This window comes from Pseudopodoces humilis, chromosome 3 (assembly GCF_049639895.1).
Source record: "Pseudopodoces humilis isolate 2021_Gansu_Grassland_sample_001 chromosome 3, ASM4963989v1, whole genome shotgun sequence".
Taxonomy (NCBI): domain Eukaryota; kingdom Metazoa; phylum Chordata; class Aves; order Passeriformes; family Paridae; genus Pseudopodoces; species Pseudopodoces humilis.
Genome location: NC_142202.1, coordinates 91720943 through 91736825, shown reverse-complemented (window position 1 = coordinate 91736825; position 15883 = coordinate 91720943). Strand labels below are relative to the sequence as shown.

The 15883-nt window shown below is 36.9% G+C and overlaps 1 long non-coding RNA gene across 1 annotated transcript; it reads left to right on the top strand.

The window, feature by feature from the left end:
• The first annotated feature begins 14211 nt into the window (after positions 1-14211).
• Positions 14212-15331, top strand: LOC148184705 (uncharacterized). The gene is made up of 2 exons (XR_015772286.1): positions 14212-14255; positions 14716-15331. It is a non-coding gene; the product is annotated as an uncharacterized LOC148184705 (long non-coding RNA).
• The last annotated feature ends 552 nt before the right edge of the window (positions 15332-15883 follow it).

The window sequence follows — 15883 nt, the reverse complement described above, 5'->3', positions numbered from 1 at the left end:
GCTGTTTGTCTGTCCTCTTGTTTTCCTTGCAAGAGAAGGTCAGGGGGTGTTGTGCCACTGACCAATGATGGTGATGTGTTGATTTACTAACCAATAAGAGTTTTCTTTCTGTACTTTCCACGTATCTGTCTATAAAAACAGGCCTGTAGTAATAAACTAGGATATTCTCCTGTTCAGACTCCCTTGAGAGTCTGTGTCATTCTTTTTGGCCATTCCCAATTAGAACTACAGATTGTCCAAGCCTTGACCAATTCAGTGCTGCATAATTCCAAGGACAATGGCTACACAGCTTCTCTGAGCAGCCCCTTCCAGGGCTTAAACACTTCCAGCATGAAGTGTTTCCAGGTATCTAGTCTGAATTTTCCTCATTGTAACTTGCAAACATTTCTTCTTATCCTGTCATTTCACCTTTGGCTCCATTCCCTCTGTCATGGACTCAAGCTCTGACTGTGTTGGCAACATGTCTATTAGCTATGATGGAAGCCTGGACACCTTGCAGAGATCTAGACAGCTGTGCTGCAGACAGCTCAAGTGAAATTGCTTTCAGATTAAAGTATGGTAACATAGATGTATACATGTAGAGAACTAAATATGAGCCAAATTTACAACACCTTTTACAGACAGTGGAGCCTTGATCCAGTTGTCTGCACACTACCTGACTATCTAGTATAATTTAGGAGCCTTTATGTGCTGCCTTGCCTCCATCTGTCCCTCTAGAAAGGCATAATGGTCTAGTAAGTCCTTTGGCACTGCCCTGTAAAACTGCTTTCAGTATCCTACCATATTTCAAGTGATGCCAGATGCCTGTGTTAAGGCAGCTGAATCAGTCCTGAAGACATTGAAGTGAATGAGAAGGGAAGAAATATTCAAAGAGCTGAATAAACATAAACTGAAGGAATTCCAGACAAAATTTTACTACCTCAGTTAGCTGAACTGAACCTTAGCAATTATGTCACAAATAACCAGATGACCATTCCTGGGATCTGCCAAAAAACCCCATTTCACATGCACAAATATATTTAATATATTTTTAAAGGTGCAAATCCCTTAGAAATAGGATAATATTTTACCTTGTAGATTTTTGTCCCTTGCAGATATAATCACATAAGGGGTTTTTTACAGTTAGTTTGTTTTTTTTAAGCAAGTGTACAAATGTATTTTCTTTCCTATAATGACCTGTCTACTGACCAACAATACAAAATTTGTTACAGTTTTATCCATGTATCCTCTGTACACTGCAGTAACTAACCTAAGAAGATCTTCTTACTGCCTTTGACTTAAGGTGTAGGATATTCACCTAGGGTCTGGGGGATTATCTTGGTATATTTACTCTTTGGCATAAACTATTGAAAACTTCCCTTTCTCCAGGAGATGTGTTTTTTTTTGTTTGTTTTTGGTTTTTGTCATTTCCCTGTGTTCTTTAGCATGCACCCTCCTTTCAAGACCATTTGCTCATTTTAAACCCAAACCGGGTTCTACACAGCACTAGCTTCAGTGCAAATTCTATATACATGCACAACATTTTTCATGTTCATGCTGTAAAATCTATAGCCTTCTTCTCTGGATCAGAATATTGCCTCCAAAATTTTAGGTGAAATGAGGTGAAATGTGTAATATCCAATTGGTATCATATTCTGTGTTAGTGGGGATAACAATTTTCTGACCACAATAGATCTCATACTTCAATGATTTATTTTCTTCCAAATGTGTTTTTCTTAAAACCACGCTATTACCACTGCTTCTGAAAATACCTTGGCTTGTACACCCACATCCATCTTGAAATTATTATCTGTCCTGTTTGTTTTTCATGAGGGTATACTCATGCAAGACAGTGTTGTCCATTCCTCCTCCAGAGCATTCTGCTTTACTGGAATTGGTATTGTCACTCCTTGCACATGCAGTCCATCTTGTACCAATGCCTGTAAAGTACTGCTGGGGAGGGAGTATAACCCTCTGGAGGCTTTTTTTTTGGAAGCCATTGTTGTGTCCCATTTTTACAGACTGTCACTCCAGTTGTGTCATATGATACTCTGCAGTAAATGTCCATATTGGGTACCTTTGCACCCACAGCCTCAGATCCCTGATTAAACAAGCTTAACTATATGACTATTTTCTCTAAGAAAAATCTTGAAAAAAACATTAATTTTAAGTAGTAATCATTTCTCTAGACTTTTTTCCCTTTCTTCATTTTCCTTCCCAATGTGATTTGGTCTCAGACCGAGCTGAAAATATTCCAAACTGATATTTGATTGTTGGATAACTATTTTTTTCAGTCACTTCAGTGTGATTTTTACCTTATTTTTGTGCATTTTAGCTTCATCAATACTGTCAGATTAATTCACTGTTGGGTTTTCTGAGTTGTGTTTTGCTAGTGAAGAAGATGTGAAATTTTATTAATTGTAAAATATTAAAACTGAAGTATAACTTTAAAAGTGACCCTGAGGTGTGTAGCTCAAATGCCTCGCTTTCTGTTACAGTGGAAAAATCCCATTTTAGATGTCTTGTCCAAAATATTTTTCCAGTCCTCTTTCACAGTGAAACGAGAATGCTCAGACTCCTTATAAGAGGATTTAGTTTACTGATGTTGGACCTTATTTTAGGATGAGTGTAATGACTCAAAATAAAATGCAGCAAATCAACTGATCTCAGCATATTTGAAAAACACAATGCAGCTCTTGTAGCATTTCTAACCAGCACTCTGAGAATAGAAGGAATGGTAGAAAGTTTCTGGAAAAAAAAAAAAAAGCTAGAAAATGGCTTTAATTAAAAAAAAAAAAAGTTTAGAAAATATAGATTCTTTGTATTCCACATTTTTTGCAGCTTTTGCTGTACTTGCTTTGGGATTCTGACTTCTTGAGAATGAATTAAATTAAGCATCAGAAGATCCAACTTTCTCAGTGGCATCTGTGACTCCAGACTTATTGACTTCATAGTTACGGCATTTCTCTTAGTTTCAAACTGAAAAGAGAAAAGGAAAAGGAGTTAGAATGGATCTCATTAAATGTGTGCATAGGATACCCAAGTCTTAATAAAAATACAGGTTTTGACACCCCAATATTAAGTGATTTGAGGAACAAAATCTGAAATAGAAGTTATACACTGTTACACTGTGATTATAAATATAAAGCTTCAGTGTTCTAAATTGGTAAAACATTCTTTTGGAGATATCAGTGCTCATTTGAATATGATCCACCTGTCTTATTCATACAAGGAACAGATGTTCAACAAAAGTCAAAAGCTTACTGAAACACAGGAAATATTAGCTAATCTGAGAATATTTTTCAATTAGTTAATATTACAGTTAGTGCTCAATAACAGTTTTGTACTATTCTGATCTCTTAAAAATAAGTCAAATAGCATCTTGGAAAAATAATGTTCATCTCTTTTAGTTTAGCATTCTAGTTTAATTATCATGTTCACTTACAGAGCAACAAAATTAACCATCAGAATGAGAAAACCTAACAATGTGCCTGAGCTGAAGAACTGCCAACAATTTTCTAGCAAATCTCAAGCAGAATTCCAATGGCCAAAGTCTGTTTCATGAGGAAAGTCACACTTCAAAATTACTTTTTTTGTAAGAAACCTTGACCACAAATGTGTTATATAATCAATATTGTGTGAAATTAGCGCAGTGTAGTACTGGTGTTCTTTGAACTCTCTTCCAAGCAAAACTATGTAGTTTAATAATTCTTTTAAACAAAAAAAAAAAAATCCAGATTAAATAGACATTTAATTACAAATGCTGGAGTAATCTGGTTTGGCTAACTCTACATAAAAGAACTGCATTTTTATTACCTTGTTGTTTATTTTCATACACCAAATCAAGATATCAGTTGAATTAATATTGAGTAGCTGAAAAGCATCTCAGGCTGTGGCCTGGAATGGAGAATGTACAGGGAGGAAAACAACATGAAATCACAGTGCAGCTTTCTGTTTATCAAAGATTTTGCTGCTGGGAAAAAAGTGAACAAATATGTTGATCCTAATACTTAGCTGACTTGCTTCTGCCAAATTCCTGATAGACTAGTGCTTACCAAGCAAATGCTGGAATGCACAAATAAGAATTCTACTCTGTCAGAAAATTAATTATAGAATAATGAGTAATGCATCTCTTTAAGGTATAACAGATCAAGAGAAAAAAAAGAGACATTTTAAACCATTTCTTAAAAAATTAATGTGAAATACCTGTCAGGTTTGCCTCTTGTTTACAAAACAATAATTAGTACATGGAGTCACCATATAAACCAGCTGAAGACAACATATAACCAAATCCCTGCATGGGCCATTTACTTCAGTGTTGGACTTGATGATCCTTGTGGGTCCCTTCCAACTCAGACTATTCTGTGAATCTGTGAAAGCTTCTTCAAAAAGGCAGGCTATTTTCATTTGCTGTACTACTGTAATTTATATTAATGACAGAGGCATATTAAAGAAATTAATTAATTAAATAACATTATTTAAAACCCAGTGGGTTTGAAAGAGATTCAGATATTTGTAAAAACATAAAAAACACTGATCAATATGGATATGATCAAAGACTGTAGGATTTATAATTGATAAGTTTGTTCATGTCTATAAAGCCTATATGAAGCTGGTTTCCAGGGCTGCTTGCTTCACTGCAAGATATGTGTTCCCAGAAGCGTATCTGAAAACAATCATAAGGAAATGTGATATTCATCTGCACAGCCACAATCCCTGGGCACTTTAGAAAATGTTTGCATTTGGGATTTACCCAGCCTGGTAAATATCAGGTAGCTCAACTGAGGTCAGTGAAACAGTTTATAGATTGCAAATACCTGCAACTGTTGTCTTAAACTTAGCTGGCAATTTGGTTTGCTGTATTAATAATTATTTTCAGAGACCTTTACTTCACTGTGTTTAGTCATTGCTTGTCATCCATTTGTTTACTATAACATACTTCTATAACCTTAGTCTAAGTTTTCAGGTTTTCAGCAGATGATAATAATGCAATATAAGAACTCAGGGAACAGAAATAAAGCCACAAAAAGAGCCTATGTTTGAGCAGCTAAATCCGGACTTAGGACAAGACCACCTTTGCTCATACTATTCATCCCTACATGGATCTTTGACCAGTGCAAGCACTGTTGAATGTCCTATCCTTTTTATATTTTACTCAGGAGTGATTGAAAATGAGCCATATGGAAGTATTTTACTATTTTATATGCTAATAGATAAAATGTGTGTTAGATATGTGTAAATAGCAAATGTCTGTCCCCACGTCACTTAAGAGAATATAAATGCATGTTCAAGTAGAGTTTGATGATTAGGTCAATGTTATGGTGGGTTTTCAGAGACTCTAATCAGGAAGAAAAACAGCAAAGCTAGTGCTTCAGACAGAAAAATTAGGCATTGTCATAGAAAGCTTTTATTCAAAAAAAAGTAAACAGCCACAGCATTAATTTTTATGTTTCTAATCTGGGAATATTTTTTATTTAGCTTTAGTTGGTACAAATCTGTTCTGCTGAAATGCTAAATCGAGGTTTAGAGAAGTGGTTGGGAAATTAGATGTCATTATCTTCAGGTCTTGCTCCTTCTGCTCTGCAAGTGCAACCATCTGCAAACAACAGCTCCCTGACAAAGATTCTGATGATGCACACAAATAAAATAGATTAAAAAGTTTGTATGAGTGGATTCTAATCTTTACTCCCAGGGTAGATTTAGAGCAAAGGAATCTTCAGACAGTGATGACACACTGAGTCACTCAACCAAACCATCATGCTGTTGTTTGATAATATAGGCCGGCTTATTTAGAAGAACAATAAACATGTTTGCTCTAGGTATATGACAAGCACACACTTATCTTTTTACTGTCCTGGTGTGGAAAAATATCTTAAGAATATCAGATACACAAAAGGATACAGGTTACACGGGTTTTTGCATTACAACATGCTGAGCTTAGGTAAGAAAAAAGCAACCTGCCAGAGGATTTCAAGCACACAATTGTCACTACTCCAAAGAAAGCTGTAACACTTGGAAGAAAGGCTTCTCGACTAGGGTATTGTTAGCTCTTATCGACCAGTCAAATTGCTGAACAAGGACAAGGCATACTCTGGCTACCCTGCTTCCTGCTCCAAGAACAATTAATTCTTTTTACCCAATTGCTATTTACTTCATTAAAAAAATTCCCTTCAGGCCATCCCTTAAAGAGAGCTTTAGCTGCTAGAGCTTTTCCTAGCTGTACCTAGATGGAGTTAATCAAAAGCCTTAAATAAAATAATGAAATTTCTCCATCAGAGATTGACTTTTACCTGAAATACTTCCTTACTATTCAGTCAAAATAAATATGAGGTGATTTGAAAATGCTGAATTTCTCCATAAGAAGAGTAATTTCAAAAGAGAAGTATCTCTGCAATTCAAGGGTCTACAGGTTGAAAACAGAGCCAGACTGGGATTTTCACGTGAATTTGTTTTAACATTGAGGGACATGTCTTCCTGGCTTACAGTATTAAAAGTTCTGTCTCAGATCAGTGTTTAACTCTGGAGAAATGTGAGCAGGGCTACACAAATAGCCAGTGGTAAATCTGATTCTTAGTCCTGGCTTCCCTTCTGGCATTCATCTTGTACATGCTGATATTCAGCAACAAACCAGCTTCATTCCACAAATCTCACTGTCTAGGAAACAAAATGTATAAGTGCACCATCAGTAATTTTCTTTTAGCCACACTCTGTAATGAGTGCTAGACCATGAAAATGGAATAATTGGTGATGAGATGCACCTTACAAGGAAATGGACATTTCCTTCAGAATGAACAAGCCAGTGAGTAGGTGTGGTAAACAAAAGCAGAAGTGCAGCCGGCAAAAGTACGTGGTTCCATGTTTAATTATAATGGAAAGGATCAGCACACACAGAGGCTTTGGGCTGTAGGCTCTCTCTGTTAAAGCCTTTGGTACCTCGGTGAGTGCCCTGAGGCACCATGGCAAGTCTGTAGTGCTGTAGCCTTCTCCTCTTCAGCATGCAAGGAAGCCTTCCTGCTTTGTGCACCTGTGCTCTGAGCAAGCCAAAAGAGGGACAGACTCAGCAAAAAAGCCCAAAAAGCCAAGAACAAAAAGAACCTTCCCTGCAGGTTTTTGCTTGTACTCCTGACATTTACACAGTAGTATGTTCTAGTATTTATTCTAATATTAAAAAAGTTCTCCTCCAGAAAAGTCCTGCCATTGCTTGACAGACATGTGCATTGCTGGTAGATAAGAATATGTCTATAGAATTGGTTTGAAATACATCTTTGAAATATTTTAATAGCCTATTGATTTTTTTCACATTAACTTATTCTGAAAAGAGAGAATGAAAAGTGTGGGGGCTGACTAGAGTTTGCTTTCTATGCAGAATTTAGAAGTAATTCGAGTTCCTTGCATTTCTGCTACCCTTTAAATGTGTCCTCCAAAGTTACCTTGATAGAAAGGTATTTGCATGTATACTTTATTTCAGCTTTTCCTGCATAGAAACTATCTGATATGTTTGCTTCTTTCACCCAGCTGACTTACATTTACATTCTCCCTGGTTTTTTTTAAAGGTACATTTGTGCGTCTGTTTTTCACTATGACAGAGGAAAGCTGATGCCTCAAAGTCAGATTCTGTGTTTGACTAAAAAAATCTGGCAATTGTCACATTTCCTCAACTCACCAGTTCTTTGGCATGGTGGCAGAGCAATTCTGAGCACTGCTCTGCAAACATACGTTATTTCCCACTGCCTCATCAGCTGTATCACACATTGCATACAAATTAATGGTAAATACCAATCAATGCTAGTTTATGGCTCCCCATGCTGCCATTGTTGTTATTCTGTGCTCTTATTGGATTTTCATGTCCAATTTTATGTGCACCCACATTTTGCCACATTCCCTTTGCATGAATGAGTAATGAAGGCATTTCTATATTTGAATTTGGAAGCTTTTCTAGGCACCGATTCCTTGTAAAAGTTCCATAGTTCTGTGTGAAAAATTGAAGAGTGGCTGTGTAATTCTTTCCCTCTCTCTCTCTCTTTTATGATTACAGTTCTATCTGTGCAATACATAACTAGCTTATCCTATGGACAAAAAAATTATTTATGCAAAGATAACGCACTGACTTGAGTAAGTCTTGCCCCAAATCTGTTACCATGAATTATATTTAAATTCTCATCAGTTCTTCCCACATCTTCAAGGTAACAGAGTAGAATCTATGAATACATAAAAGAAGTATCTTAAAACAGGTTAGTCAGCAATTATTCAGGAAAACAAAAAACACTCTCAGCTAACCTTATTCTTTTTAAGCCTTTCAATGCAACTGTTGTTTGTTAAGTGATAAAAAATAGCTGAGCTAAATTTTATATTGTTCTGAGAACCATATAAATCTTCTTTCATTATACATGTCTCAAATAGCAGGCAGGTAGAGTAAAAAAAAAAAGTTATTTGCTGATTTTCTTTAATATCATTCTCTTCTATATTTGAATTTAGAATCAAATGTAATCCCGACCCATGTAAAACTTGCTGAAACTTATGGCCTTCAGTGGACTGAATGTCAGTACAAAACACAGATGTCCTAGGTGTTCTCCAAGTGCTGTATGTGCATCATTATTATAAGGTTAGTCTAGATCACAACACCTGCCTGCACTTTCACCAGTCATAAAAACCCTTATTGTAAACCAGGTCAGACATCTGAAGAGGCAAACATTATTTTATTAGAGTTTTTGTTCGGGGTCTGGATCACATATTCATTCATCACCTGCTTTTAAGCTACTGAACTCATGAAATCAATAACAGAGGCAAGAAACTTTCACTTCTGAAGAAGTCTTAGAAGGAGAGGTTGTGTAGGGCTGGAACTTCTGTAAAGAGAAAACATTTCTTGTAATCAAAGGAGCAGTCACAAAGATCATTTTGTATCCAGTCTAGATTAAACTTGCCTGAATTCCACCTGCAGAAATGAACATCAGTTGGACAGCATGTTGTGAAGCTTCATTGTCTCTATGAAGAACAAAAGAGTCTGTGCAATTCCTTAACCTGCCGTTTCTGAAGGTGTGAAGGCTGTTCTCAAAGCAGTGCTGAGTGTCAGCAAAGTGAATTGGAGTTGCATTAATAGAGAGAACTACTGTGCTTATTGGAAGCAAAACCTCAAAGCTGACCCCCAAAGAAATACAATCACTCCAAGACCAACGACTTTGGGCATCATAAAAAGCCAATGCATATTTTCTGTTGTGAAAAATTAAGTTTTTAAGCACCAGGAAAACAGCTTTCTTCACTAACTGTCCTGGAAAAATTGCAACCAAACTGATGCTCATTTGCAACTGTTCAGGGTGGAACACATTTTAATTGCCCACACAGCAAATTTGCTGTCCTAGAGCTATACAAAATTATTCATCCCTTTTTATCTTTAATTCTTTATCTCAAAGGCTTGCCTATTCTATTTTGAAATTATTTTTGTAGCTAAGAAGGAAGGAAGGTTGATATGTTGAATCAGTAACACAGATGATTTCTGTGTGTAACTATTCAACATATATTTTACTGATACATGCTGCCCAAGCCATTTCCTGGAGTTGTGTCTGGAAACAGCCCTTTTATTGCTCATTTCTCACGCTAAAACTCAATGAAATTCAATTATCACAAAAACAGTCAGTAGGCTTCAATTTTGCGTGTCCTGTTACTTTTTAAATTTGGAGTGCCTCCCGATTGCTGTCACAGCTATTGCATTGTCTAAATCAATTGCCATGGCATGCTCACTAAATTGAGAAATGCTGTTGTGAATGCATAAGAGATCTCAAGTATCAACAGAAACAGATACAAACAGGGAATATAAAAGGTAAGGGGATTTTTCATCTGCTACAAAACTTTATTCCTTTGTTTGATTTCCTTTGAGGATTCACTAAGGGACAAATACTTCAGCTTTTCTGTCTGCATGTTTGTTTCAATACTTCTTAAGCAGGCAAAAGCACTGCTAAAGCAGTGATTCAAAGAGAGATGGTTAAAAGTGGAAATTTTATGGCTGCAGGTCTGCAATTCTTTTTCAAACTCAGATATAGTACATTTTTTTTGCCACAGTTCATTCACAAAGATATTTATTTAAGGTCAGACTGTCTTGCATATTAAGGTGTTTATGGGAAAGCAAAAAGTGCAGATTTGCTAAATGATCAGGGACTATTTCCACAATTAAAAGGCTGGTATATGTGGTGGGAAAGCTCCATTCTTTTGGTACACCTTTGTCTAAAAGTGCAGTAAAGCATTTCACCTCAGCAAGGACATTGTGCTCCAGTCTAACAGCCATGGAAGTGTTCTCTGTTCCTCTGGCTTTATCTGGACAAAGGGGGCACAAACAGTTTCCATAGTTACATACACACACGACTTTGACTCAGTCACACAAAGTGGACTTCAGAAAATGCACACAGAAATGAATAAGAGAATTTTTTTAAAACTACAAAAGATGGGCATCTTGTGCATCCTGAAAAGAAACAGACTAAATTGCTTCTGTACAGCACAGAGGAAAACAAACACAGTACCTTTCATCTAGAAGTTTAAATACAATGTATGATAGATTAATTGCACCAAAAAAGGGCTCACTTCTCTCTAGTGACTGTAAAGGGCAACTCTTCAATTAGCTTAGGAAAATATGAAGGTACAACAGATATACAGAATGGACAAAAAAACCCGAACAAAACCCAAAAACCAAACCTCTCCTCCTATCAAAAATACTCAAAAAACAACAACCAAAGTAAAATCTTAATCCAATTTTAAATTGGAATTGAGTTGAAATACTTCATAAACTTTCAATATTATAGACTCTTAATCTATATTCTTCATGATTGAAAAAAGGTTTGGTCATCAATATTAAATCAATAGATTTCAGTTTAATTGGTCCTGTTGAAGCTGAGTCCAGATTGCACTTTCTTCTCTATAAACAAATCCACAGCTCCATCTCAGAAGAACATTCACTCTTCATACTCTCACACCTATAAATTCCTAAGGTTTAACTAATGCTTTAATGCTTTTCTTTGGAAAACTCCAGCTCCAGCATGACTTAGAAAAAGGATCTGACTAAAAAGTGTAAGAGAGATAGCCATGTCAAAAAGTAGCCTTTTGCTGTCTAGAAATGTGGTGATATAGGTACCACAGAAAAATACAGTTCATCCTTGCTCAGTACAATTTTACCAGTTTTGCAATTCTGTATCTCATAGATTTATTTCAGCATGTTTCATTCTTGATATTTTAGCAGGTTTTTCAACGCAATTGCAGCTGTGGGCTGCTGCAGGCAGGAGCAGAAACAATACATGTAAGTGAGAATAAGGACACTTTTTCTCTTATACTGTAGTCAACCTTTAGGGCTGTTTGCTTTAGGAAGATCCTGCCTGAAAAAAATTCAGAAGGACATAAATAGGACTTGAAGAGAGTAGATAGGAGTAGGTATTTTAGATTGAGGGAGTAAGAAATGAAGCTGGGACTAACAACGTAGATGGACAAAGGGATGTCCAAAAGATTAGAGGAATGGCTCCTGATTTGTTGATGTGAAGTTGATGCAGAGATTGATTGAGAAGTTGGAGTGAAAAGACTGGAATGGAATCAGAGACAATGAGTGATGAATATGCAAATACAAAAAAAGGAAAAACAAAGTGAAGAAGAGCAGGTGGAAATAACACCAAGGAAGACATGCCTTATGAAGGAAAAGAGATTTAAAATAGTTAGACAAGGAGAATGGGAGCAGGAGGTCAACATGAACAAGGGATATGAGGAGTAGGAGAGGCACAGTGAAACAAAATGTCTTACACCCTAAGAAAATTGAAAGGGAGTTCTTGCTGGCAAGGAAATATTTTGCTGTCATAGTATGAAGGTTGCAACAGTCAAGTCTCACTGTTCCTCTGGTATCAGAGCTGTAAATATCTCCTTATTTTCTAGTGATGATGTAAGATGTCAGTTGTAATTCCCTGAATTGGAAAAAAATGTCTCTGTAGTAGATTTAATAATTCTAACCGTGTTGATGAAATGTTGATATATGATCACACACAGGATGTGACACAAAAAAATCTTAAAAGATCTTTATTTTGATTTCAAAGTCAACCGCTCAAATTTTAGGAAATGTCAGTTTGAGGTGTTTGGGAATCTCATTATGTTTAATTGACAGGGCAGTCTTGCCTTGATTACAAGTGATTTCTTCTTCAAAGTCCCTGCATAAAATAGCATTCTGAGCAGATTTGCTTTGATGTGGTTTAAGGTCATTCAAGAAAAGATGATTTATTTCTATAGGATCCCTCCCTCAGATGATGAAATACTGGAATATAGTAGTGGATTAGACAAATGATAAGAGGAAAAGGAAGAAGTTAGGCTACAATTAAGGCAAATTAGTTTTTCTAGGACAATTGGACTCAATCCCTGATTCTGAGGGACAGAGGTCCTCATTAAGTCAGAAAAATTAATTTAAATCAAAATTAGTCCTAAAGTTCACTTACCGTGATTTTCTGAAATTGGACACTCAATACTAGTTAAAAGTTTTACCATTATTGCTTTTTTGTTTGCCTTCTCAGTTGCTGAAATGTTGATAGCCTGAAAACTCACATGACAGACATTAGAATGTAATTCCTAGGATAATTCCATCTCACAGACTATAGTGGTTAAGTGTACTTGAAAAGATGAAGAGGAAAATAGACTTGTCTTAAGAAAAGAGCTTGACTCATGAGTAGTAAATAGAGCATGGGCTATAAAACAAAAAAATTAAGAGAAAATACAAGACTGAGTAACCATCACTAAGCATTATTTGTTTCAGAGGACTGAAAAACATTCTATTAAAACCACAGTTTCTGGAACATTAATTATTATAGAAGAGGATAGCTTAAGGTAACATGGGAATTTTTTAATTTTTCCAAATTTGCAACTTTAGTAATAGAGTTTATCATTGTCATGTGTTCTTTGAACACTTTCATTTTTAGTTCTTAAAATATAAATTTTAAATCCCACTAAGTAATTTAGTCATGTTTCCTGTCTATTCCTTTTTTATTTTCTTGTGCCAAAATTCTTCTGAATTTTTTAAAGAGTAAAACAAGCAAAGCAGTTATTGTGTTCCCAGGTAGGATTAATCTAATATCTGTGGACTAATGTGCTTCTTCAGTAAAATAGTTCAAGTGTAGTACTGAGCCATTTCTGCTACTTAATTTGTACCCAGCACATTTATTTCTGCATTGCATTGTGCTGTGCAGTATAGAAACAAACCTGATTTGTAAGTCCTGTTTCTTAGGCATCTTCTGGGAAAATGGGGCAAATAGCATATTTCTACATATGTATTCCAGGCTCAAGAGTGTCTAGGCTTGTGTTACAATAGCCCGGTCTCTACCCTCACTAACCCTTATTTTGGGGACAGCTGGAGCAGAGATCAGCAGGAAATCTCAGGTAGATAAGCTACACCTGCCTGCTGCAACTCTATAATGAGGCAAAAGCGGCTTTTTGTGGGGGGCACAAGCTGTCTGTGTTATTGCAGTTGTGGTACATTGGTAGGCTGAATGAAAAGCTGATTTTATATGCTGGGAAAAATTCACTGTGACCACATAAGTTTCTAGCAGCGGTTCTAAAACCAGTGGTATGCCCTGGGGCTGGGAATGAACTCCAAGCTATTTTGGAGAGTACTTGTAAATAACCTTAGTAGGTGTCCAAGTAATGCCTTGTGTAATCAAAGTGAAGATGTCTCTCAAGTTTTCTCTTGCAGTCCTTCTAGCTTTACCGAGGTTCAGGTCTGGAGCAGTGTTTATAAACCTCAGCAATCACACAGGGTGACAGATTTTCCCTTAGAGGCAGGTGGCAAAATGAGCACCACTAGTCAATCATCTCCCAGAGAGACAAAAGGACATAGATTGAGCAAAAACACGCATTGTAGAACTTGTGGAATTAAAAAAGATAACCTATTTTTTGAGAAGTTAAATAGGTAAAGCTGTTAGAGCCTGGAAGGATTGCTGGCTTGAAACATTTCAGAGAGGTGTGTTTGTGTGTGGATGTGCATGTGGCAAGGGGCAGCTCAGCTCTTACACACCTTAAGGCCACCCCTTACACCCCACCCTTCCCCCAGCCTGTATCCCAGCCTGCAGTGGCTGCCAGTCCCTGGCACACTGGAGGAAATGCTCCACACCTGCCCCTGGAGCCCAAATCTAGCCCCAGAGTGGCCAGATGACCACAAGTCCCACCTGGAGGTGGGCCCGGGAAGGTATTTAAAGAACAGGGGGCAGTACGCGTCTCGACTCTCTCTACACTTGGCATTTCTATCAGCTAAACATGACTGGAACCAGGAGCTGGTAACTACACTTGTACTTTTCTACATATTTGTTCTCTTTTGTTTTCTTCTTCTTTTAATTCCCTCCTCTTGGAGTTTTAAGAAACTTAAAATCACATGGGTTTGAAGTTTACTAATTTAATGCTTTGTGAAGTGTTTTATGTTGATTGACTGCTGCTCTAAACTTTTGCCAAAGTTCTCTGATTTTCTGAAGTTGCTGGTGAATTTTTTTTGTTGTTTTGACCTCTTGAGAATATTGCATCTGTGTTTCTGTGAAAAAACTCAGAGCACGTGAACAGCCATAAACTCTTTTTAAGAGTCTAATAAGTGAATTTTTTGGGGCACTACAAAAGCTTGCAGGCATGGCCCTTATTCAAGCTTTATTTCAGTAGCTCTCTTCCTACCAGTTTTTAACCTAAGGAAACCTAGAAGGTGGTGCTTCCTGCTACCTTCCGTTCTCTCTCTTCCCCTCCTTATCCCAGAGCTGTGTCTGTTCCACACTCACTGGCAGAGGTGAAGCTGTAATCCTGTGACCCCCTTGTGTACCTGCATGTAGCCCCTGCTCTTCATGGCAGCAGCAAATGACTTTTGCAAAGTCACAAGGAAAAGGACAAAGTTCAGTGTGATGGATGGGAAGATTGTGAAGTAACAGAATTCCTTTAATGAACTGCAAGTCTTTATAGGCTAGTTTTTCAAATTGGCTTGTGCATTGTTGCATGTACTGCTTGGAAAATGTGGCCTAATTCATCTTCTCCATGCCATTTAGTGAAAGCCTGTAATTACAAAGGGAATAACTCAGTGGTAGTCTGCAAGTAACACACAGAGTATGTTCACAGATGTATTCCTGTTTGAATCACTGTGCACAAACATGCCTGGAAGCATAAGATGTCATATCATATGTTTGTTTTGTTAAGTGAGATAAAGTTGACAATATAGTTAAAAAACAAAGGTTACTGAGTACTCAAAATAAGTGTCTTACTTTATGAGGACATTTCACATTTTTTTAAAACAGTATGAATATACAAAGGTGAGAGATTACTACTGTAAGAGATTCTGATGTTTGTCAGTGCTCTGAATAAAGGAAGATGTCTTTTTCAAGAGCTTGTGTCTTTTCTAGGACTGCATTTCCAACTGCTAGAACCTAAATAATAAAGTAGGTATATTGGGAGAATTTGCCATTTGTATTATTGAAGATCTGCACTGGAAGAGAAGCTGGACAAAAACCTGTCTCTAAGCCACATCACATTAGCATCCAGTCCTAGGCAGCAATGTAGGCACAACATTTTCTTAGCATTGGCACAGGGTCAAGAGCTTGTAACCTTTTTTGGCTTTTTTTTTTTTTTTTTTGTAGATACATATCTAGCTTCTATTATCCCTGCTTGAGACTAAATTGGTTTTTTGTTTTCTCCATATGTCCAAAGATTGAGGCACTACCCTGTAAATAGTACAGTTCCCATGATCTCTTTGCTAGCAAGTGCAAGAAGTACTGGGTCATTATTCTGAATGTGTTCTCCTGCACCTGCTTTGGGGCACAAAGCAGTTCTGGCTGCCCCTGACGCAGCTGTGCAAAGGATATGTCACAGATTAAACTGCATCCTTTTTCAGTACTGCAGTTTATATGCCCTAGTGAGGGTGAACAGGTATGAGAAA